General features: G+C 37.6%; 1 long non-coding RNA gene across 1 annotated transcript in view; it reads right to left on the minus strand.

Moving 5' to 3' along the window:
• Positions 1-883: 883 nt before the first annotated feature.
• LOC128073911 (uncharacterized) overlaps positions 884-23,641 on the minus strand; it is a 90,249-nt gene continuing 67,491 nt past the window's right edge. The window contains exon 2 of the long non-coding RNA XR_008202931.1: positions 884-960. This is a non-coding gene — a long non-coding RNA (uncharacterized LOC128073911). The remainder of the gene's footprint in view (positions 961-23,641) is intronic.

Genomic DNA, 23,641 nt, shown 5'->3' on the forward strand with positions numbered 1-23,641 from the left:
TTGTCACAATGCACCATCTGCTGAGAGAGTATCAAGAAATCTGGAGTCATAACAGCAGAGCACAGCATATATGTTAATTTATTCTTTCCCCAGTCACTGAAGATCATCTGCAAACTAGGGTGTCCTCCCCACTAAAGAGGGAAGTTAGAATGGAATTCTAATATTTGTACACTGATAATGTGATCCAGACCTCCCACTTATTGACACATATTTCTGTTCAATCATTGGACCTCTGAAACTGGAAAACAATAGAGAGATATTACACCTATGTGAAGTGGAGAGGTGTGGTATGTTTTCTCCCTTAATATATGACATAGAGATGGAATTATACTCATGTATATATTTTTATATATTATTTTTATTTTTAGTTTATATTGTTTATTTTTATATTTTGTTTCCTTTAATCGTGGTCTATTTTTTTTGTTGTTACTAAATAATAACTTAAATAGCTAAAATTTTTATGCGTAGGTGGTCCTGAAAGTAATACTTCCTAAATACAAAGGGCTCAGTAGCACTACTTGATGGAGCAAATTTTCAGCTACAAAGCACTCTTTTTCAACATAGTCACCACCATCAGCTGTGCATTTTTGCCAGAGATGAACAAGATCCAGCAGAGGGCTGCGAAGATGGTGAAGGGCCTGGAGCATCTCCCCTATGAAGAAAGGCTAAGTGAACTGGGTCTGTAAGTCTTGAGAAAAGAAGACAGAGAGGACCTGATCCAGGTCTATAAATATCTAAGGGGCAGATATGTGGGGGGCAGAGTGGCGAGGCCAGATTGTTTTCAGCAGTGTGTGGAGACAGGACAAGGGGAAACGGACATAAGCTGCAGCATAGGAAGTTCCGCACAAACGTGCGCAAGAACTTCTTTACAGTGAGGTGACGGAGCACTGGAACAGGCTGCCCAGGGAGGTGGTGGAGTCTCCTTCTCTGGAGATGTTCAAGACCTGCCTGGATGCCGACCTGTGCGACCTGCTGTAGGGAACCTGCTTTGGCAGGGGGGTTGGTCTCGATGATCTCTGGAGGTCCCTTCCAACCCCTACAATTCTGTGATTCTGTGATCTTGCAGGCTGTGCTTGTAAAAAATTTGCACCAGCGGAGGTGACCCACAGTTGCTGTCACCACAGCTGAAATGCATCACCCACTGCCTCACTGTGCTCACATCCACTGTTGATCTTCAGCAATGTTCAGCAAGCATCAGTGAATGTCATTGGTTGCCATTTTTTCCACATGGAGGAATTTATTGACATAGCTTTGCTTCATATGCAATTCCATGTGAGATGTCTTTTAATAGTGAGAGAGAGTTAAGTAATAAATTCTCTGATCTCTGATCAGCTAAGGATGGACTGGTCATCTGAGCTAAAGAACTGCATCCATTGGAGTGGTTTTCTTGATGATTGGGATATCTAATCAGATCTCACACATGATCCATTAAATAAATTTTTGCCTCTGCACGTGGGGTATTGTCTGATTTCTGGAGTTTGAAAGGATTTCAGAGGCAGACAGAATTTCACAGCTGCAAGCTGAGCCTTCCCAAAATGACCACAGCTTTCAGAGACTTTGAAGGCTTGTGCAGGATGACTGTAGCAGCTGTGGGAATGTGAGGTATAGAGGATAACCTGTGATCTTCAGGTCATAAATATAAAATAAATGTGTTTATGATAGTATGCCTTGCATTGCTCTGAAAGAATTGGTAGGAATGAGTTTAAATGGTATATATGAAATACTTTGTTCTATATTGCAGCAGAAGTAGCTTTTTGTACTTAGCGCTGTTGTATGTGTAGGTTATAAGAATTTGATGGAAATTGCAGAACACCTTTTCACAGTACTAAGAGAAATAGTAATTCATATATGCATTGTAATAACAATGATATCTAATAATCTTGTGGAGAAGAAAAGGAACTGAATTTGACTTACTTCCAAGTTATTTTAGAGTATTCAGTAGCTAAACTGCATCCAGAATAAAACGCTGTATTCTTGCCACTTACTGTCCAATGTAGCATGGATTTAAAATGTATCCTATTGTAGTGATCGTAGGGAGAACATACAGGTTTGACCTATAATGTATCAAATGCACTGCAGAGTATGTCAGAAAGTAATGGGTTTTAGACTAGCTTTAAAATATCTCTCCCACTGTAAAATAAACATTAACAATTTTTGCTTATATTCATAGATTGACAAAAAGTGAGAATATATCATTAAATATATTTGTTATGTAATAATAATACTTCTATACATCGAAAGTTCATCTAGAGTGATACTATGTGTCACAAAAAAAGCCCAGTCTGTTTTCCAAGGTGTGACTCAAATTAGTGATGACTCCTCATCAATGAGAGGAGTCTTTTTCTTTCTGTCTTAAATATTTCTCTCTCCCATAAGAATCATATTTCCTATGCAAAACAGTATCTTTGTTTATTTTTCTTCATATGATGAATTGATGTAGTCCTTCCTTGTTCAGAAAAGGGCTAGCCAAGTGTCATTCCTCAGCTGGCAGACAACCATACAATGCTGTAACACAGGTAGGTACAAGACCTCACTGCTGTAGCTGAGAGTATTTGAAGCTTATCAATCTTCCATGAAACAAAATCTCTTGTTGAAGTCATGTCTTGAAAACATATGCAAGGAGTTCATGATGTTGCTTAGTATGTATGTAAATTATTAATTACAACATTGGTTAAACTATTGGGTTTTCCCTAAAATTGTGGCCAGGCTGCAGGATTACCACAGAGAGGCACCAGGAAACATCTGGAAGGTAAGAGAAATGTCTGTATTCATCCTATCGACCATCCATCTCGAGGAGAATGTGCAAGAGAAAAATAGCATTAGCAGTGGACTTTGAAAACTGCACCCATTTCACACAGGAAAAGGATCCTCCTATCGCATCTGAGGCAGAAGAATCGGTGTGGTGCAGACTTACCTGTGAGGCTTCTGTTCACAGGAAAACCATAGGTAAGGAAAATCCTTTTAAGAATGTTTTGGAATTATGATGGCTTAAGGGAATTTTGAAGCTCTTTGTAAAATCTGAATGAAATTCTGCCCAGCTGTTGATCGTGGCAAAGGCTGTTCCTCGTGGGTTGTGATTTTCTTGGTGCTTTCGATTAAAAAAATTAAGGACCAAACATAGTTTAAATGACTTAATAATATAAAGATCTACAAAATGTAATTATCTGACATTTTATAAGTAACCTATAACTATCTGGGCCTTTTACAACTCAAATTTTATTATTTTTTTTTTAATGGAAGGAGCTGTGCATTACAATATCCACAAGCACTGCATGACTTAACAGGAGGAAATCATTTGCTTTCTTTTTATTTCCCATTCCTTACATCATTTTCTTTATAATTCAAATTCTCTCTCTCTCTCTCTCTCTCTTTTTTTTTTTCCTAAAACAAAATGCATCTTATTACTTAAACTTTATAACGTGGTAACTTCTAAGTTCAAACATTAATTTTTTTTTGAGGAATTCAAAACATTCTAAATTTCAGACATAATTTGTTACATATTTTGAGCTTCTAGAATGATAACAGTATAAACAGACCTCAAATATCGCTGCTATTTTTGAACACAGAGAGGGAGCTGAATAAAAATTATTTTTACATTAAAAATTGACTTAATTCTAATCAGCTAGATACTTTGCCTATTCTTTTTAAAGAAAAACTTGCAGACATTAAATTTCATATTTAAATCACAAATCTTAACTAGAAAGATGTAACCTCAGGATATTTGTACAGAGTGCTTTTACCTAGGAACTCCATTTTTTTGAGGTAAGGTTTCCATGAGAAATTTGCAGATTTGAATCTTTCTGCTGGTTGCCACCCTGTAGCCATACTTGAGATTACAGCACATATGACAATAGAATTATATCTGCATTTATTGGGAAATAAATCCTGACAACATTTGAGGAGATAGGGTTTCTAGGAGAATTAGTTATCCCTGATGCTGTGTCTGTTAGGAAAAGGCATTTGTTCATTCCCACTCTTGGGGGAATTTCTTCTCTGTGTTTATGCCTTTTCAAGAAACTTTAGTTTTGTACAGTGAGAGCCAGTATGTTAACTTGATGCTGTAACTAAGAAAGCTGCTGTCTATCTCATTGCTGCAAACTGTTTGAACCATGACTTCTGGAGAGTGTAGTCAAAGAGAATACAACTTCATTGTCTTCAGATACCTTGATGAGCTAACTTGCAGGCTTTCACCTGTTTTTGTGAAAAGGCATCACTTTTTGAGACTAGAATGAGAAACAAAATCTTAGTTTTCACACTCAGTTTTAGCATATAAAGCATTATGCTGTAAGTTCATCCCACTGAATGTCATGTTACCAATTCTAAATTCCATTTGCAGACTTAATTTTCTAATTTGCACATTTTTCTCCTCCTGTCACGGGTGTAGATTGATCTAGTCAACTCCGTGACATTCTTTTAGTCTCGTTCAGAGTTTTTAAAGTTGTTACTGCAAGCCAGGGTTTAAAAAGTGCAAATCATCAAACCACATTATCAATAAATGGCTAGGAGCAATCAAACATCAAACTAAGTGTTTCTTCATGTTGTTTTCTGTGCTTAAACATAACGCACATACAAAATCATGCTCAAATATACTCAGCTAAAGCAGCTGATAAAACCTTTGTTTTTGCTTTTCTCATGTGGCAAGTGAAGGGAAGAATATGTCTTTGCACAGTGTTGTGATGACTTCTGCTGTGATAGTTTCTTTCCTTTGCAGGATCTGTCTGTTGGTCACACTTATGTCATAGCTGCGTGGAGAGGTCACATTCCCCTCCCACAGCAGCTGCTCTACATCTTTTCCCTTTCATTCTCTGTATTCAGTGGTCCCATCACTACAAAAAGAAGTCAGACACCCTACTGCCCTCAGCTGTACTGCTGTATAAGAAGGGATACAAATCAAAGGAGCTGGCATCTCTCTGAGCACAATACTCTGCTTTCTCCTGAAGAATGCTTCTAGACAGAAGAAGAAGCTATCCAGCTAGGCAGCTCATTTTCTCCATGGCATCATCTCTACTATGTGCTCCTATATTGCAAGAGTATGGAAAAAGAGAGAAAGGAAGCAAATACTTCTCACTTTGTCTGTGAGAAATGGCTATCTGACACAACGCTACAATTCTGACTGAATACTCCAACTTGAAAAATTGTAATATTTCAAGAACAGGCTAGTTTTACTCACTGAAGTGGGAGCAGTAAAATTCCTGTGAGTATTAGTTCATACTATTTCGCTGGATGCTGATGGTTACAATTAGTTTTTATGTCAGGCAAATGGTTTGTAACCTTTTGTAATGATATCAATGAGTACTTTTCCTGGTGATGGAACTGCTCTGATTGCTGAGGAAGTCTGTAGTCAAAGGGACTGGATACGGTGTCTACATCTACCCATTATTTAGAATGCTTTATTAAATACTGCAATACCTTTAATAAATTTAAATGCCTTAAATATTGCAAAAGTACCTCGTGGGTAGTTTCACATCAATGGCTATCTAAGCTCCAACAGTGTCTCACAGCTCTTTTCAATGGAACTGAGTTAGAAAACACTAAAAAATGCTCATGGGTTAATAGAACAACATTGAGTTTGCTAATCAACTATTATCAAAAGCAGAACAGACAGCGTAAGAAAGATTAATGCCATTTATTGCCTATTAGTAATGATCTTTCCTTTATTCGTTAAAGAGTAGTAAAGAGAAGGAGTTATCATTAACAAATCTTCAGCTGATGCATACTGCCATTGTTACACTGACTTGAAATCAATCTGAAGGAGACTGAATTCATCACTTTATTTCCATTCTTGAGTTAATAATATAGGCAATTGGACTAGGCAGATGCTGTGCAATGGAGATAACTGTGTAACGTTCAAAATGTTGAGTCCCAGGTTGATATCCAACCACAAGCCAAAGCTTTGCATCTGTTCAATGGCCTAATAGAAATCCAGGCTACAGTGCCAAAAATAACTCAAAAATGTTAAACTTCATCTATTTTTACCAGGGGATTGGAAATGAATTCATGTCATGACTTTGCTTGAGCCTGTATGCACTCAGTTTTTCTGGCAGTTTTTCCTTCCTAAAACACATATGTGACTGCATCCATGTTTTGGAAGCATGCAGAAAATATAATTCTATGCTTCTTTATTTCGGATCTGGCCTGGAGAAAAAGTAAGTCTGACCAGTGTACCTGAACTGATACAATAACGTGTCTGTGGCCTCCTTTTGATAATGCAGCCTGGATAAGAAGAGTGTAAATGCTATCTGTGTTCACCTGAATGGAGAACTCTAAGCTACTTGTTCTGTTAAAGGTCTTTGCCCCAAAACTGATAATGCCCAAAGGAGATGAACAAAGATAAACTTTGTTTAAGCTGACTGTTAGTGGAATTAAACAGTAGGCAGAATATCAGTTAAAATTTGAGATGAATAATCTTGAGAAACAGTGTAGGAGACATATGAAGATCTCCAATGAGGTAGAGACACCACAGAGGAAATGAGGCCAGCCAGGCAGATCAGAGCTGCCCCCTCATTGTATATTGGGGAAAAACTGTTAGGGATTAGTTATAGAAGGTTGGTTAGAAATACACAGATGTTTTTTAAAATAATTAATTTTAAGTTTTTGTAAATGGTTGTTTTTAATTCTCTTGTATTTTCATTTAATTTTTTATTGCTGATATTTATCCTGAAGTCATAATTCCCTGACTGCTGGTTAATTATGTTATTAATAAATTGCTTCCATCCTGACTTCATGTAAACAGCATGAGTTAAAATGCTTTTCACTGTGAGAAATCACCATTTATCCTACAGTAACCATGCTACAATAGCTTTGACCCTGTGAAACTGATCATTATACCCATTGTTCTGGACTAGCTAGATTAATTAGTTAGAGTCTGGTTGTCAGATCTATTTTAAACTATTCTAGAAAGTCCATCTCTGTGCTAACACAAGTGTGGTTCAATGAAAAACACACAGCTAGCTTTTAGATTTCCCCTTTCCTACCTCCAAGGCCATGGAAGATATCCTGGATTTCCCTGAGAAAATTCAGCAGTGGAATAGCTGCCAAAAAAAATAAAGGACATTTTTTCTGACATTTCAAAGGAGATGCAAAAAAGGCAACAATATTGAGTGATGCTGGGGTGCCCACATATTTATAGCTGTGAAATGTGCTGACTTCACAAAGACACAAAGGCAGCCAAGTGTACTCTAACAAAATTGCAGTGTCGGCAGCGGTGTCCAGGAACAATACGTACAAATAAAAGTTCCTCATGTGGAAAGCAAGTTTCTTGTCCCTAGATATTTTCTTCAATTCTTTATCTGATCATTCAAACTTTTCAACTTCTGTCCTACTCAGCTGAATTTTATAAACTTTTTTTTTTAAACTCCTTGGGTGAAAAGTAGACAATATTTCCATGCTATATCCATTAAAAATTACACCAAGTAATTACTTAGTCAACAGATGTACACTATGTTGATTGTATGAATTAGCAATCACAAAATTCTGTAACAGATTGTAAGAGAACTGAAATTAAAAAAAAAACTGAAATTCCTCTTCAGATTCATTATTTTTTCTGCTTGTATGATGTTGTGTTTTGGATTTTGGATGAAAACATTGGTGATAATGCACTGATGTTTTAGTTGTTGCAGAGCTGTACTTACACAGAGTCAAAGACTTTTCTAGTTCTTGTACTGGGACTGCACAAGGAGCTGGGAGTGGACACATCCTGGACAGCTGACCCAATGGTGAATATACATATGACTGGGATTCAGACTTAGATGGTGCAATTATCAGTGGTTTTGTTATTGGTAGGGTACTGTCTTTAAATGAAAATTGCATTGCAATTCATTTCTGCATTAAAAAATCTTACCTATGTGTAAATTATTGCTCACTTTATTTCCAATTTGGACTGTTCTCTAATGACAGATACTGTATATATATATATATTTTTCTAATGTTTTCTCTGTCTAAGTTTTATTAGGATCATGAGTGACTTCAAAGATCTTGGAATATTGTGTCTTCTTTATGCTGCTGAGTCAGCTAAGGGCTCATCCCTAACTGGAGTCCCACAAAGAAAAAAATATCTTAATGCAAATATGAAAAGTTTATTTTTTGCCTCCTATTGGCTGATCTTTCTTGGCAAATTTATCAGTTTAGCACAGATGTATTTTCTGCTCCTGTTCATTCAGTTTGGTTGGTTAATGTTTAAAACAAAGTGTGTTTTGTTTCAGAAATAGCTAACAGAATCAGAGATAGGAGATTGAGATTCAGAGAGAATCTAAACTCTCAAGGAAAAATAAATTAGCAAAATATTAAGAAATAGTTAATATACTGACTCTTTACTGTTGCCATCCTTTTCCATGTATTATGACCTGAAATCCATGGCTAGTAAAAATGAAGAAATTTAACTAGGAGGAAAATGTAACTAGTTGCAAAATGCTTATCTGTAGAAAGATATGAGATATGTTCCAACCATAAACTGAGATTCCTTTACCACTTCCTACCTCATCTATACAAAGTCTCCACTGGTGATTTCACACTGGTTAGTTTCACACAAATAGAGTTCATTGAAAAAAATATTTTTTCTCTGTCTTCTAGAAGTCTTTCTTTTCCTGCATAATCCAACTGATTAAAGTAATCAGAGATCTCATTGAGCACTCAATGGTCACACTGAGTCACACATCAACAGCACAGGTCTCCTTGACAAGAAGGGTTAACATTATAAACTCACAATCTAAAGTGGCTTTTTTTTTCACCTGAAAGCAAATCGCTGGCATATGCTTGCTGAAGCTATGGTTTTGTTGACGGTAATGATATTTCTCTTTTGAAAGGACAGAAAATATGTTTGGTACTTTCAGATTTGTTTCCCTCTGGGTCAGAGACTTTTTTACACCCTTCGTAAGTGATGGGAAAATATACAAATTAACTTGTCTAAAAAATTAGATCTATGGTTTATCTTCAATGTTTGAGCAATTGAAATATTCTACACAGACTTCCTTAATGGAAATTAAGGGTTAAGTTAATGGGCAATATAATGCTATGCTTCTCATTATTTCCATCATATTGACTAAGCTGTAAATGATTTTACTGTAGCAGTGAAGGATTGTTATTATCGTATTTCATTGTTGTGCCTAATAGATTGAGATTACTAATGACATAATATAAATATTCCCAACTAATATAATTTTGATTGCTAAAAATAAAAATAAACACATAATTTCCTTAAAAGTAGAAAAAATAATGATTGTCATCTCACTTTAGAGACTAAGGTTTGAGACAGTGATAAATTAGATGACTTAATCTTCTGATACAGGAGTTGATGAGATCTTGTAGTTTGCATTCAACTATCTGAAATCCGTTGATATTCATGCAAGTGTGCATCCATCCATTCAGTTATTCCTCTGCTCACCTAGCCACTAATTTATTTCCCATTTTTTTCCATTTTAGGATACTAAATAGTGTCTATTTCACTAATATATGGAAAGAAATAATACTAATAAGCTCATCAAGGAAAGACAGTGAGGACAGAAAGCTTTTTAGTTTTAAAGTGTGCTAATGTTATTTTTCATGTGCTTGTCTAACTTGTTCCTTGAGTCCTTCCTTGCTGGAGATTTTCCCAATAAGCTGTTCCAGTGCTCTAGTAGATTTAAGGCTTAAATCACACGAATCCTATATAAGCGCAATTCTAAATATATGGCAAAGAAAGAGAAAAAAAAGAACTTTATATAACCTTATCACATTACAACATGCTGGAAGTATTTGTTCTTTGCGTAATGCATTTACAAACTTTTATAATTTCTTGATAAATAGATATATTTAATGCAGAATTTTTCAGATTTAAGGTCAACATGTTTGCAAAACAAGGAATGTTTTCATGGTAGGAAACACAATTGAGGACTCAAACTCAGTCTTCTGTCTTCATCTTAATTTGAAGTCTAATAGGATTCTTGCACTAATTTACAAAAATTAGGTAATATTACAAGCCCAAACTTCTGGTTTCTCTGAAGTGTTTTAGTTTTGGCTGTTTGCTAGCTCCCAATGAAAATATCATAATTTCCAACTGCTGGTTTATGTGTAGTGCAATTTGACACTCGGATTTACTAGAAAAGATTCTTTGTAGAAGAATCCTTCAGGCCAGTTTGTTTCACTGCAGCACAGCACGCTATTTCTTCTATAGAACTTGGCCCTTTTTCACAGCAGATCTTAGAGTAAGAACAAAACCACACAAATTACAAAGGATAAGGTTTTAAGACATTTTACCTCTCTGAAGTTAGCTATTGCATTGTAATCCAGGGATTGGTGAGATGTAGTTGGGGGAAGTAAGGGACAAGGCTGAAAAAACAATAGAATTTGCTGTTAAAAAATAGTCAAATATTACTCAATTAGAAACAATAGGAGTTATTCTCATTTACCATTAGATGGCATACATACAGTATAAAAGACTTGATTAAAGAAATTTCCAGTGCACTAGGTAAAAGGTTAAGTAATAGTTCTGTAGCATAATAGATGCACACTAAAATTCACTCATAATACTTGTTTCCACTCAAAATCTCAGACAATTAAGTAAATACTTCTGGATAATGTGCCAAATTAGTCTATGCTGCTAAAAGTAGCTCAGCATCTGTTAACATTGCAGCCCTGCTGTATATTCAGCTCCACTCATTTTCTCTATTTAGTGAAGATTTTCTATCAGTTTTGTCACAAACTCAGAATGATCTCTATCCCCTTACTGTGTGGCAAAAGGAATCACAAATAATAATAATAAATTATCTATCTATAGTCTACAGCGAATAACCTCAATGAAAAATGAAGTCTTTTACTTCAAAAGAGAAATGCTTGAATTTCTTCTCCAACAAAAATGAAAGTGTCCTTAATTTAGAAGTATTCTAAGGAAATTTGTCATGCTGAATTGGTAGATACTGTGTCAAGGTGACCAGCTAAGCACAAAGAAGATGCTTCTCTAAGCTGCATAAGGGCTCTATGTGCCTTTGATTGTGATAACATAATAAGATGCACACTGCCATGCAGGAATAAGAAATACTTTGTTCCTTGTCCTGGTTTCAGCTGGGACAGAGTTGATTTTTTTCATGGTGTCTTCTTGTTCCACCCTGTTCCCTGGTTTGTTTTACTCAGCAAGAAAACAGTGACCATGATGTACTTCACTGACATAGAACATGTGCACCAAAACAAATTGCTAAATGTATTCTGAGAAAATTGTTGTACCCATAATCTATAATCACATATATTCTAAGCAAACAATGTATTAGCTTACGACTAATCAGTATTCAGATGAAGGGAGAGCAAAATTAGGGTGGGTGTATGTAAGTTAGTTAGGGTATACATATTTTATATAGTTAAGGTTATATATATTCTGGGGAAGTTAAGATAGGAGGGTTTATATGATTTGTCTTGTCAGTTTGTCTATTGTGAGCTGGGGTCTGAATGGGAGGGGGGTGTCACGCATGCTGGAGAGCTCCAAAAGCTGTTTTCTAGCATTCTGATTTTATACTCTTTACATGTGTTTTGCCATAATCAAGGGGAGCAGGGAAGGAGGCTGGGGGAGTGGAGAACTGTTACTAGGTATACAAACTGAGATATAAACAGGGGGATGAAAAACACATGACTTTAAAGAAAATCAGATGAATTCCCATTGGTTCCTTAAGACCTCCTTTTCAATTTCCAAACTCATGAGGGACTCTTCCTAGTTTAATTATCACACAGTTTTATGGTCTCTGTGTTTTTGCCAGAAGCAGCACTTTCTCATTTCGTTGACAACTTCTGGTCATGGCTCAGGCCCTTGACATGAATACTAGGCCATACACTTTTAGGCATAGAAAAGACTAGTGGAGGTGATTGGATGTGAGTGGAGTGACAGAGATATTGCTACAGCCTTATCTGACCTGCATGACCCGCAAACAAGAGGTAGTTCTCATTATCGACTGGAAGACTTTCTCTCCTACAGAGCTTTGCCGCTGGCCTTTCTGGAGGAAGAATCTCATGGGAAGAAATGGTGGGCATCCCCTTTGTTACCATCAGACACAGAATCAAGTAGGCAGACCAGAAGGTGAGGACCTAAACTTATTGGGGAGGTTTGTGCACACCAACTTAGATTGGATCCAAAGAAAGGAACTGCAGGCCTTCCAATCAACTCCAGGACTATGTCCTGCCATAGCAAATGAGTCTTGTCCTCCAGGAGGGTCTGTGGTGTGTGACCCTGCATCTTGTGCTCTGCTCAGAGATATGGGGCTGGCCACAGAGGCTGTGATCCTGCTGCTGATGGGGGCTGTTCTGCTCTTTCTAAGGCCAGACACGAAGCTGTTTCCTGCTATAACGTTGGACCTCAGATTCCCAGAGTTGGCCCAAAAGATGGTATGGCAGTAGATATACTCCAGCCCCAGCTGCTCATAGCAGCACCCACAGCTCAGCTAGATTGGTGACATCAAGGTCCTTGAAGGATTACCTGCTGCCTGAATGCAGGAGATGGTCTAGGCAGCAAGGGTCGGCATGCACATGAAGCTGTTCCCCAGAAGAACATGGAGCTTCAAATTCCCACAGCTGGCCCCAAGGAGGCTGTGGGAGCTGATCCAGATAGCAGGGGCCATCCTGAGCACAAAGCCATGCCCGGGCACAGCATCAGAGCAAGAGTCCCTGCAGCCAGCCCTAAAGTCTGCACAAGAACAGTCGTCTGCCAGTTCCATCTGATGGTTCTGGTCACCAGTGACCAAGACTATATAGCTGGGCTAATCCCCAGACATTTTTCAGCTTCATGGAGCATAATCCCATACCTTCCAAGACCTTCCTCCATGCGGCCCCAGTCTGGGATGAGCTAGGTTCTGATCCTATTCCCAGTGGGGCAGACTGTCAAAAATCCCCTACAGATTGAAGCTGCACTGACAGAAGCAGCTTGATTCTAGGGTTGTTTCTGTGCTTGGTGGTGCCACTGTGCTCAGGATACCTGTAAACTCTGGGGCTACTTCTGGTTCTATCAGGTCTTGAGGTTTACTCCTGCATTTGGGCAACACTGACAGCTGTGAGGGGTGGTTCTGGTATGGGGATGCTGCTAGCCTTGAGGTGCTGCAGTGCATCGACCGTATGTGTTTAGCATAGGACAGGGCAGTTTTCTGGACAGAGCTGTGGCCTTGCTTGCCCACCTGCCTTCTCCATGATGGCTTCTCCCACAAATGCTGATGGAGTTTTAAGAAGTGATTGTAAACATTTCTCTATCATGTTTGAATATCATGTTGATATTCATGTTGAAAATCACCTTAGTAAACAGTTTTTATCTTAGCACATAAGTTCTATTTTGTTTCTCCTTTTTTTTTTTTTTTTTTTTTTTTTTTTTTTTCCCCTGATTCTCTCCTCCATTGCAGTGGGAGTGGCAGAATGAGCAAAGGGCTTGTGTTGCTGAGCTGCTTGCTGGGTTAAGCCACAAAACTCACTTTTATCCCCAGTGTGAGAATTGAAGGGTTGAGATAACAATAGATCTGATCAGTGTTAAAATCACACTGTGGTAAACGTTATAGAAGTTTAATGATTTCTTGTCACAGTGTTAATTTGTTATTATTTTTTGAGATCTTTCACAGTCTTTTTTTTTTTTTTTTTTTTTTTTTTTTAAATATTTTATTATTTAACACCTTTCTTACTGCTTATTTTCCCTGGAATGCTCTTTACCATCTCTGGAGTCTGGTTTAAGGTTAGCATTTTGCTTTACTTGCTTATGATATGATAAAATTTCTACTTGAGATATCAATTTGTTATTTGTAGTCGGCACTGAAGTCATTGTTGTGTTTTGGAAATCATTTCTTGGAAACTATAATAATTGCACTTTATCTCCTCACAGAACTAGGCTGTGGAGAAGACAAAGAAAGATACCTTCCATCATTCCCTCCCTCCCACACCTTTTTGTCTTGCACCTTCACTTTTTCCACCAGAAAATTCTAAATTTCCTTGGTATGTTCAAAGCAGCATGTTCCTATCACTACATTTCCCAGTTGGGTTTTTGGTTTTGTTTAAGTTTAAGCAATGATGAAAGAACATCATCAAAAGTGGCAGAAGTATGGAATGGTATGGGCAGATACCTAGAATAGTACCTAGAATATTGGGCACCCCTAGTGTTTTGGAACTTCAGCCCTAAATAACTGCAGAATCCTGAAAAAATAATAAAATATTTGGAGATGGTATGCTGCTGCCCTGACAATTCTAGAAAGACACAAATCACTACAGCTAACTGGTTCCTGGCCCATGCCTACCAAGTCCTGTTTAACATACCCTCAGGGAGAAGTGATCCCTAGATCTGATGAAAATTCAACAAGCCCTGCAACTGCTCCAACCCCCACAACTAACCCAGTGTTGTTTCAAATCTTGTGAGAAGCCCTGCATTTGTGATAGACTCTGCAGATGCTCCAAACCTTTTGACAGGTCCTGCTGCTGCTGCTCCAGTTCCTGTGACAGCCCTTGTAGAGAACATATCTGTGCCAGTAACAGATTCCCCTATATACTAGACAACAACAAAAAAAAAAAAAAAAAAAAAAAAAAAAAAGACTGCAAAAGTCAGTATGTCAGTATGTTTGATAAGGAAAGAAACAGAGCTGGACATGTAAGAAGCAGATGAGAATGAAGAGGTGCTGTTACAAGAACAGGAGAGTGAAGAAAGAAGAGGTAGAACTCATTAAGGAGATAATAACTCCTGGTAATTGCCTGATCCTTAATCATGGGTGAACTGAGAGATATGTAAAACTTCTTCAGACATCATCATATGAACATGTTTTTTTCCTGGCTGCTCTCATGCTAGAAGAATGGGGCCAGTAGTCTGGACTTAGTGTGCAGTGAAGCCTGGCAGCTGGTATCCCTTTTGAGGAAAGGAGGAATTGACAGAAAAAATTGGAAAAATATTATGAGCCTTTACCTCCTTTATGGAGGTGACTCTTGTCAGCAGTGAAGACATCCTTTCAACAAAGATCTGGTATGATGGCCAGGTAACTGGACCACCATGGAGAAGGGTATCCAGTACCTGAGGGAGCTAACCATGCTGGAGGTGACATACAGTATTGACCTGACAATGATCAGTCATCCCAAGATTCAGATGATGACAGGTGCCCAAGACCTACGTGCCAGAAATTTGTACAGAGCACACCATCACCATATGCCAGCATACTAGCAGCAATGACCTGGAAAGCTGAAGAAAATCCAATGGTGGGTGAACTTCTCTCATAATATGAACAAAATGTCTTCCTTCATATGGGCTTATTTCTCAGCTGTGGAGAAACCGTCCAGGGAGTTCCAGTAATTAAAAGAAAATATGCCCCAGTCTCTACCAGCACAGACTAGTATCTCAGCTATTAGCACTGTAAGCATCCCCGAGCTTGAGAGAAAATATATAATAGGTATGCTCTGTTTGCCACTTGGAGATTTTACCTGTGTGACCATGGAGAGAATATGAGGAAGTGGAATGAAAAATCTACTCTGAATATAGAGATACAAGTACAAGAGTTGCAAGGAAGAAGAATCAAAAAGGGAGGTTCTTTCAGGAAAATGGCTACTCCAGTTTCCAGTGAACAATCTCCCAGACCGAGAACATGGACTGATCCCATTTGTGATGTTGAAAAGTTTTCTTTAGTTTGAATTCATGGCAAGTGTATGATAAGTACAATACCTAGGACTAGATGAGTCCTGTCTCCAGTCAGGTGGAGGAGAGAGAATAGCCTAGTTTATTGGATGGTGTGGATTCAATGGCCTGGCACACTGGAACCACAAGAGTGTAAGACTCTGGTGGAGCCTCGTGCACAATGTACCCTAATGACATCAAAATATAAAGGGGCAGAACCCATTTGTATTTCTGAAGTGACAGGAGAATGTAAAGTACTGTGTTGGAGGCCAAAGTGAGCTGAACAGAAAATGAGTGATAAAAGCATGCCACTGTGACTGGCTTGAAGGCTCCATGCGTCCTTGGTACAGACTACCTCAAGAGGAGTATTTCAAAGACCCAAAAGGGTACTGGTGGAATTTTGCTATATCTGCCTTGGAGATGGAGGACATTAAGCAGCTGTTTACCTTGCCCTGTCTCTCAGGGACTGTTCAGTTGTGGGGTTGCTAAGAATTGAAGAACAGCAGGTTCCAATTGTTACCACAGCAGTGCACTAGCAGCAATATTGAAACAATTGAGACTCCCAGATTCCCATCTATAAGCTGATGTGTCAACTGGAGAGCCAAGGACTAATCAGCAAGACTCTCTTACGCTTTAACAATCTCATAAGGCCATTGCAAAAGTCCAAGGAAGTCATGACACTGCTGAGTGTTGCTGTGTCAGACAAGACAGAAATTCAATAAGAATCAGAGTCAAAAGCAGCCCAGTGGTATCCCTTAACTGATATCACAAATGCTTTTTTTCTCAAGCCCTTTGGCAGCAGAGTTCAGGCCACACTTTGCTTTCACTTGGAGGGGCATGCAGTACATGTGAAATTGACTGCCTCTGGGGTGGAAACACAGCCCTACATTTTTCATGGGCTCATCCAGAATGCACTGAAAGCTCCTGATCGCTTGCAATATGTAGATGACATCATCATGTGAGGCAACATAGCAGAGGTAATTTTAGAAGATAATAGAAATCCTCTGGAAAGCCAGTTTTGCATGAAGACAAAGTAAGGTCAAGTGGTCTGCACAGCAGATCCAGTTTTTAGGAGTAAAACATCAAGATGGATGTTATCAGGTCCCCGTGAATGTGATCGACAAAATTCCTGCTATTTCTCTACCAATTAGCAAAAATTCTGAATTACAGTCTGATTTTAAACCTTTTCCATCAATTGACCTGGAAGAAGAATTATTTTACATACAGCCCTGAGCAACAGCAAGGTTCTGAAGAAATTAAACAGGAAATCATACAGCAGCCCTTGGGCCAGTCCTGACAGGTTAAGAAACATGTTAAAAAACATGATCTACACTACAGAGGGAGAGAATGGTCTCACTTGTAGCTTCTGGCAGAGAGCCTCAGGGAAGACTTGAGGTCGACCCTTAGGGTTTTGGAGCTGAGGATACAGAGGATCTGAAAACCGCTACACTTCAACAGAGAAAAAGATACTGGTAGCACATGAAGTGGTTTGATCTGCTTTACAGGTGACTGATTCTGAAGAATAGCTCCTCTTGGCACCCTGCCTGAGCTGGCTGGATGTTGAGAGGGAGGGTTCACCCCACAGATCAAGCAACTGTTGCTATATGGAGTAAGTGGATTGGGCAGATTGCTCAGCAGGCTGGAATAGGAAACTCAAGATGTTCAGGAATCTTGGAATTCACTATGGACTGACCTGAAGGCAAAGATTTTGGAATATTGCCAGATGGGAGGTGGCGTGTGCTGCAGAAACCCCACTGAGTAATAAACTACAGTAAATGAGAAGCAGGGTGTCTTGCTCACTGATGGGTCCTGTTCTACTGTGGGAAAGTATCAGAGACTGAAGTCTGCTTCTAAGAGACAATTTGTTCAGAAGAAAAGCATTGAATTTGTTGAGTATATTTGAAATAAGAGAACTTTGGGGCTTGCATTCCATGAAGCTTAAATGTAGAGGAAAAAAATGGCATATTCTCTCCCATGACCTTGTTCTTTTCTGCTTCTTCTTTAGTGGTCAGATCATCCTGACTCACAAGATAATGTCTTAGTAGCAGATGCTTGATGCTCAAAATGTCACGATAGCTTAAATTCTTCTCTAAAGTAAGCTGTTATTCACTTATTTTTGCCGCAAATGAATTTACTGAAAGTTAAGGTAATATCTCAGCAGATTTTGTGGAGATTAATAAAATAAAGTAAATGACTTACTGATGCTTCAGGAAATGCTCAGTGTCTTATGTTGCATAATGTCAAGTTTTGGTGCAGCTTTGTTCAGTCCAAAGAAGCTTTTTCGGTTTAGAGTAGCATGAATCTGGGAAGAAAGTTTTCTCTAACAATATAGCAGTGATACAGTGAAGAACATTCCAGACAGGAAAAAGTCTGGAATTAATATGTCGGTGTATTAAGCCCCAACATGGGCCAGATTAACAAGAACCATCCTGATGCTTGCTTTTGAGAATCATTTTTCCAAGTAATTTGTTTCACTTGATTTCTGTTACCAAGGCAAAGATGTTATTGTACACAATCTTGCATTCATGTCCAAGGTATGGCATCTGAATTTCTATAGTCCAGCCTTAAGAAGAGGCAAGTACAGCAGGCACTGTTAAGGAATGAAATTAAAGGAAACAGTCTAAATGTGAATACTAGAAAATAGACACACTGTGGGAAGTTAGAGAAAACAAGAAGATAGGAAATATTTCTTCATTTTTAATAAGTTTTGACATTTCAGGGTAAAACTTCCCAGTTGCACAAAATCCATATCAAAGCAATTTATTGATTTACAGATGAAGTATACTTAGGCTGTTATTAATGAATGTTACTGGATGGAGAGTCAGCTATTTTTGGTGCAGGCATGGGTTGCGATGGTGATGGCAACTTTTGGCAGTGTCAGTCCAACTTGTTTCCACTAAAACGACTCTCTCCAATTTCAGATGTTCACCGTTTTTAAAGTACTTACTCTGTATTTTAATTAGTGTTGTTACCCAGGCCATCTGCCAAAGGTGGGCTACGCAGTACCCTACCATAAAGTTTCCAGTACTTATGATGTCTTTTAACTAATTATTATGAAAAGTGTTTCTTTCAGATTTGCCTGGTGCTTCTTCAAGGTATGTGTAGCATTTACCTCACTTTGGGTCAGATGAAGTCATTTTGGGCCAATTTTGTTAATTTTGATTACACAAATTCAGTTGGGAATCTATCACACAACTATAGCATATTTTTAAAAAATATCTCACATAGAAAAAAATTGTTATTACATAATTGCATGTGTTTATACTAAAATGAGTGGAAACTGGAATTTCCATCTCCTAGGAAATTTTTTCCTTCTGGAAAAGAAAAAAAGAATTATATATATATGTATATATTATATATACATGATGTAATATTTATATGTATATAATATAGAATATATAATACATATATATTACATATATGTATGTAATATCCAGAAAATAAGAACTTGGATAGCCCTATCCTAGCAGTACAGTCTTCTGTAACCTTCTTTTGAAATGCAGCAAGCTGGAGAAACTGACCATCCCTTCCAATATGTATCTGATGGGATATCCTCCAAATAATTCTGAAATCTCTATATGTGATAAAGTTTGTCTGCCTATTTTAACTCTAATTGTTGCCCCCACTTTGTTCTGTTAGCCTCTCTGCTTAGCATCCTGCCAACAAGATATTCTCCAGCCTGCAGACAGGCAGCCTTCCTTTCTCTGCTTCTGACCTATATATACATACATGTTTTAAATCAAAACATGATACGCATGTACACAAAACCCACAAAATTCAAATCAAATTGTCTGCCATCTGTCACAGTAAAAGCAATATTTTCTGAAGCACCACTACCTCTTAAGTTTAAATATGAGAGTACAGTACCTGACTTGAACAGGTTCCAAATGGGAAACTTTGAAAGAACAGGGGTTACTAACATGCTAACAATTGTCTTGGAGCTCAGTACAGTGCCAATCATCTTCTAGCTATCTTCTAGTTCAAATGAAAACCTAATTCCTTTGGAAAATTCTTGAAGATAGGAATAAATTGTCCCAGCTAAATCATTCAAATTCCAACAAAACCAATTGTGTTGCCTTATCGAATTTCCAGTCATCTAATTTTTTCTCTTCACTAAATGTGTATTTCATACTGCTGATGCTTTTCAACTTTGTGTTTCATTCTGCAATAGTTTTTATGGCACTGAACAGCATGGATAGAATGTGTGAGGATCTGCTCAAGAAAATGAGATTCCCCTTTTTCATTTGTTTCAAATTTACAAAATCAAGATTAAGTCACTTCTCCTCCTGCAAAGCTGATAGAAATACAACTATGCTCTACTCATCTTAGATTATCCATTTTAACAGAAAATATATTTTCTCAACTTTCACTTCACTGAAATGTGTTCTTGTTTTTTCTATTTGTTGGAAAACAGAAGGAATCATAAAGATTATTCATGGACTGTATGATATTATGCAGATTGCTGCAAATAGAGAAACAAATTAAAGCATTCTGAGTTTTTCTGATCTTACTAAGGAATGCTGTAGCACCTCCTGATCAATACAAGCCATGATGATCCAAGTTTCTGGTATCCTTCATGAACTCAACATCCTGGCCATGCAAACTCCCTAAGGGAATGAAGACGTGGAAAAACACAGCAAACTACAGTTATCAGGGATGAATTGATACTGAATCAATCAGGAAATATTTTTTTGTTTGGAATATGAAATTGTTTTACATCATGATGAAAGGCCAAAAAAGACTATTATACTATTTCAGTCCAATTTGCTGTAGAATACTCCTCAGCTGGTCTTCCTGACACTGTGCCAAAAAAGCTTAGAATGGGCAATCATATTTCTGCTGTTTTAAGTGAAACTGTAGTGTAATATGTCATAAAAATGAACAAGAGGCTGAAATTCCTTCAGTGAAAAGAAATTGCTTAATGGAGATGGTTGGGCTTTCCCAGCATTTATTCTGGACTCATTGGGAGTTATCTGCCTCACAGAGAACTGAAGCTTTGCAGTTTTCTCTGTTGCAATGGCCTGATGGCTAGAGAAAGACCTCAGCTTTATGTTAGCAGGTGAACCTTTCTCCTTTCTTGAGCTGCAGGAATAAGAAATAACAATCAGATATAAATAGAAGGAGCAGAGAGTGAAGTACTTAGTCCAAAATATTATATCAAAAACTGGATTAAAATCTATTTTGTTGTCACTGAAACTACTGCCTCTGCTCAAGTACTCCAAATCCTGGGGATACATTTGCATTCCTTGCTTTGCTGATACTATGTCCATGTAGGTGAGATTTCAAGGCTGAACTTATTCAGATTTGACTTTCTTCCTGACTGCTTTTTCATTAATCTATGAGTTGGGTGCCAGCGTCTCTTCCTATAAAAATAAAATCTACTCTCTAGTTTATAAAGAGTGAACAAGGGAACACAATTTCATCTTCAATAATACAAACCTAGAAAAAAATTATATTGTGACACTAATGAAAAACTGTTTTTCACTGAATTGAAATAGAAAGAGGGTGAGGGCTGTGACAGATGGGAAGGGAAATAACCTATCTATGCTTTGTTAGGGAAGTGTAGATTTTCCATTAAAAAACGACCAGCCATTGATCTGCAGTAGCACACCAGAGTTGCCAGAGGGTAACGTAAAGTGGTGATCTTGCTGCCAGCAGCACTCCTTTTTGATAACTGGAAGCAAAGAAGAGCAATGAATGCCCCCTCAAAGTAGAATGCTTATACAGAAAATGAAGAAGTAATGTGAAATGATGCTTTCTGCAGATATTTGCCAGGACAATCTTTAATGCTATGCATATTACTCCTGCTAAACATTTGAGGTAAGAACCTCCTCTGATCAACTTCACCCATCTTGCCAGTAGAGCAGAGAACTCCATACAACATTCAGCAGCCTGCATGCAATAAAAGGAGTGAGGTGGTGAGAAATGTTTTGACCTCATCTCATTTCCACCCCTTTTAAGGACCATTCAGTGGGCTTGCAGTGGTTGCTGGTATTGCTGAGTGCAAATGTGGCTGGAAGAGCATCCTAATTTCTTTCTTGTTTAACCACAAAGACAAATGTCAGATACAAGCTCTAAAGGAGCAATATATTAGCACAAAAAATTTATAGTATAGTAGTAAATATGACATGCACCAGAGGTTGAAGCAGGAACTGACAGTGGAGCTTCTTATGTTCTATTTTTTACCTGCATATCTAGCTTTATGTTTGCATGTTCCCTAATCTTGCTGTGCTTGTGTTATGTAGTACAGTCATACCTTACCTCAGAGATTTTCTGCAGAGATTCACTTATTTTTCTGCAGAATACTTCTCAAGAGAAAAACCATATTAAATGAGTCATTATTAACCCACTGTGCATTCAAGATTATTTATTTTCCCGTGACTTATCTGGTAAAAATATTTTGTCTTTAATTTTTACAACGTGTACTGAGGGATGTAAACATTTCAAATCTTACCTGTTCTGCAGTGTTGTAGGTGGCTTAGGGCAAAAGAAAAGTGATAAGTACAAACTATGTGAGACCATTACAATTCCTGCTTTCATTATGCATCAATTTACATGATTGTCATATCGGGTACAGCATTAGGAAGGAAGCCAGAATTGCTAAAAGGAAGAAAAGATCTTCAGAATTTATGGAAGCATCAGGTTTGACATTTCACTTTCTTTCTCTTCATTATGTAAAGTCAGAGCAATCTCTCTCTGGAAAGAAAGAAAAAATGATAAGCATTTATTTTGCTAATTGATATTTCTGTCATCCATCACTGTTCTTCACTTTCAGACTTGAAGTGGTCTAACATGCAAACAGCAAAACCAAAGCTACAATTTCTTCCCTGCACAGAAAATGCCAATTTTGCTCCTTAAAAACAATTTTACATTCATATTTTCAGTCTCCTGAATTTCAAGAAATATCAAGACAAGTAGGATGAATTTCTACATCCAATGATTTTTTATTATTTTTTATTATTTTCAAGAGTAAAGGAAACACTTTGAGGGATGTGATGAGCTCAGTTGTAGCTCTCAAACCTGGTGTGGAAGGCCTTGATCTATTTAGGGTGATTAAGATGAATGTAAAAAGAGAGAACCTACATATATACTTTATAAACAAAGAATCTGCATATATACTTTGAAGCTTGTTAGAGGAAAGATAAAATGTATTAAAATTCTCCCTGAAAAATACAAGGACTAAAGATAATTCTCATAGTTTTGGGAAGATGCTACATCAAAAGAAAAGAAACAGATGGGTTTTGAATGTAATCATTAATTGTACAAAAGATCTATTTGTTGATAAATGGAATAGTTAATTACAGTGAAAAAATAAAAAGAAAGAGAGCTACACTAACTGTCCTACAGGTCCTTAGGTCAGTACGCTGAGAGTAACATCTCATTTTCACAAGCAGCAAAAGCCATGGGAGGCAATTTTTGGACTGAAATTCTTATCTGAAAAATTGAAAGTGAAATGCAATTTTAGGGAAAATGGCCGTCTAGTAAGAGTTTGTTTCAGTAATGAAAGAAAAGTTAGAGAAAAAAGAATTATCCTAAATTTCAAAACAAACAAACAAAAAAATAAAAAACCCCACCACATGCCAAAACCACCGTAGATCTCAAACAAGTAAATGATGTTCCTAAGTAGAGAGATTTATGGAAATGATGAGGTAAAGTATCCTAATGTTCTGCTAGAGGAAATAGGAAATGCAGTTAAATAGAGAAATTATAAATCCAATGGCTGAGGCCTAAAGTGACAGCAAGGATGACACAACCCTCTCCTAATCTGAGGAATGCTAGAGAAGGTAGCTAAAAAAAGGGCAGCAGGGAGGCAAATAAAATGCTACAAAGTGAGAACCACCATCTCACCATTGAGCACCGAGGAGTGTGGAGCACGTACAAGAAAAAGAACATGAAGAGATTCTGCTTAAGATCCTTGAGTAAAGTAAGAGATAAGAGAAGGTGTTCAGGGGTCTCCTGTGTGCTTGAGGATTGTGCCAGTCCTTAGTTTTGCATGAAATCTTGCTATCAAATGCAGTAACAAAATGAGTTAGTAAAACCCCTGTACTTATCTGCAGAATTTAAGAA

The sequence above is a fragment of the Tympanuchus pallidicinctus genome, unplaced genomic scaffold, assembly GCF_026119805.1.
Source record: "Tympanuchus pallidicinctus isolate F22 unplaced genomic scaffold, pur_lepc_1.0 scaffold8, whole genome shotgun sequence".
Classification (NCBI taxonomy): Eukaryota; Metazoa; Chordata; class Aves; order Galliformes; family Phasianidae; genus Tympanuchus; species Tympanuchus pallidicinctus.